Genomic DNA, 3264 nt, shown 5'->3' with positions numbered 1-3264 from the left:
AGAACAGGTTTTACATTGTTCAATTCTCAATTCACAGACCTTGATCACAGTGTTGAATCTCCCTCTTAAATTTTAGGTACCTGATATAGGAAAAGGTGTTCATAGCTCAGCAAACATTTAGATTGCTATTTAGGAAAAAGATATGATTGAATAAAAAAATTCAGATTTTTTTTAAACCTCAATTTTCACAACACAGCAGCAGAATTTTGTGTAAATATGTTGCACATATGTATGCTTATAAATGCACATGTGCATAAGCAGCAAACTTGTCTGATTCCCCTCAACAAAACAAAGACCTATAGATATGATTAACGGTTTTTCTAGGGGAGTTAAAGACTCCAAGGGAGTCTTTTGAGTTCCCCTTTACCTGACAAGAGGAATAAAAAGAGCCTCTGGAAAGACAGATATGTACATTTAGGCTTTCACTGAGGGGAGGAGAGGAAATGAAGAAAGAAGTAGAGGAAGACTGGCTTGAATTAATTGCTACCAGATTGATGAGTTCAGCTAGTAAATTAAATAACTTATAAGTTCTGAAACATCTATCTGCACAGCAAGTATTTGATGGGATGCTTTCAAATTAAGAAGTTTCAATCTGCCATGGTGACTTATTTTGAAGATCAGAATGGTTCCCAACACTGAACTCTGTAAACTTCATTGGAGATGGAGGGTCCTGGGGATGAAAAAAAAAAATTCACAAGTGAGCTGAACTAGTGTAAATATTCACATGGTAACATCCATTGACAATAATATGCAACTGTTAAAATTATGTTGTTGAAGAGTATGAGTCAGCATTGAAAAACATTAAGTGAAAAAAGCAGGATGTAAAATTATATATACAATGTTATTTTAACCCAGAATTTTTATCTGGAACAAAAGACAGATGAAATACACTAAGCTGTTGAAAGTGGTATTCATGAGTAATTTATTTTCATTTTCTCTAATATTTTCCACATTTTCTCTAGTACATATACATAATTTGATAATGTAAAAATATTTATTTTTGAAATTCTCAAGATATAACATAAGCTTTGAAATTGCACAATCTGAAGTTTGAATTCTAACTTTGCCATTTACTATCTCTAATTCTGGACAAATTAATTTCTTCATCTGTAAAACAAGCATAACAAAATCTACCAAAAACAATGTCTGGCATATAGTAGGTACTCAAGTTATTATTAGTATAAGCCCTCTGGAAAACAATTTGGCCACATATATTAACAGTCTTTTAAAAAGTTCACATCAGTAATTTTGCTTCTAGGATCCTATCATACCATCACAATATTGTAAAATAGTTAGTCTCCAATTAAAATTAATAAATTAATTTAAAACATAAAAATGTATAACCAACACACAAAAGAAAATGATTATAAATGAAGGAAAAAATTTATGTTCAAAGATATTATTGGCAACCTTACTCATAATAGTGAAAATTGGAATAAAATCTTAAGGTTGGACAGCAGAGAAATGGTTAAATAAACAAAAGTACCTTGATATAATGGAAAATTACTTGCAGCATTAGTGAAAAAAGCAGAATTCAACACTGAACACAACATGGGCTCAATGCTTAAAAAATATATTCATAGAAAATATTGGACAGCATACAACAAAATGTGAACATAGTTATCTTTAGGAGGTGGGATTATATGTGATTTAAACTTTCTTCATAGTTTTTTCTCCTTTCTCTTATGTTTAATATACTTTCAAAACTATTTCTCACACACACACACACACACATATACATACACATATATATATTTTGCTGTACCATATGGCTTACAGGATCTTAGTTTCCCTACTAGGGATTGAACCTGTGCCCACTGCAGTGAAAGCACCTACTCCTAACCACTGAAATGCCAGGGAATCCCTTAATATATTGTTTATATTATAAAAACAAGTTATGCTCATCATAGAATAACTGGAAAATGTAGAAAGGCATAAAGAAAAAAATGACCTATAATTTCAGAAACTGTTTTCTATACCCCCTCCTTCTCATTCATTTATTTGACATATTTATTGAATACTTACCATGTGCCAGGCATTATGCTAGAGGCTGGCACTAAAATGTGAACAAGACATAGTGACTGCCCTCAAGGAACTTATAACTTAGTTTTAGAGACAAAAAAGTAAGTAGGCTATTATAGAATGGGATAAAAGGGCTCTCATAAAGTAATTATCTCTCTCTCTTTAGTTGCTCAGTCACGTCCAACTCTTTGAGACCCCATGGACTGTAGCCTGCCAGGCTCCTCTGTCCACGGAATTCTCCCAAAAGGGACATCAGTCAGTGATAAACCCATGTAAATGATGTGGAAGCTGAAACCTAGAGAATAAGTACTATATATCCAGCTGAAGTAGACTGGAATGGAGGAGGTGGAGGTTGCTGAAGAAGCATCCCAATCATGAGAGGCAGTAGGGGCATGTTTGAGGGGCTGAAGGAAGTTGAGATGTGGTTCAAGTGCAGAGTATGGGGATAAAACTAGTGGAGACGAAGCTTCAGAGTTGAGAATCTGGAGAGATGAGCTGGGGCCGGATCATAAAAGGGCTTGTAAACCATGTTAAGGAATTCAGACTCCGCTAAAGCCAATGAAATAGCCATTATACAGACTTAAGTTTTTCATCATTCTAGTTGCAATGTGGAGAATGGACTGGAAGGGGCAAAACTGAAGTAGGAAAATCAGTTAAAAAGCTATTACATTAATACAGGTGACAAACACATGGTCTGGAGTCATGGTAATCTAACTAGAAAAAGTACATAGCTTCCAGAGTAAAGTAAAGCTTCCAGAGCTTTACTTTAAGGAGTAAAATTAATATACTTCAGTGGATAATTAGATGTGAATGGCAGATGAAGGAGAAGGAATAAAACAGGAAAGGAGTTTTGGGGTAGGTGAAGTTGAAAGGCACTTGGTTATTCAGGTCTGGAACTCAGGAAAGAGTTCTGGGCTGGAGATACATATTCAGTAGTTATCACCATATATATGCCCTTTAGCCAAGAAATGGACAGATTCCCTAAGGAGTGAGTAGATTTATGTGATGCATGGGAGATAACCTAGCAAAGTTTGGGAAGACACCATCTTCAGAAGATGTCTGATGGCAGGGATGGGTGAGGGGTGGGGAAGAATGGTGTCGAAAGTTGTGGAGAAGCATGAGAGAAGGATTGTTTTTAACTTTTAAATTTAAATAGAGTCAAATTAACTTTTGTGGGTTTACAGTTCTGTGAAATTTTATACATGCATAGAATATTGTAACCACAATCTCAGATAGAATGCA

This window comes from Budorcas taxicolor, chromosome X (genome assembly GCF_023091745.1).
Source record: "Budorcas taxicolor isolate Tak-1 chromosome X, Takin1.1, whole genome shotgun sequence".
Taxonomy (NCBI): Eukaryota; Metazoa; Chordata; class Mammalia; order Artiodactyla; family Bovidae; genus Budorcas; species Budorcas taxicolor.
The sequence above is the reverse complement of the archived record's forward strand: the minus strand, read 5'-3'. Positions refer to the sequence as shown.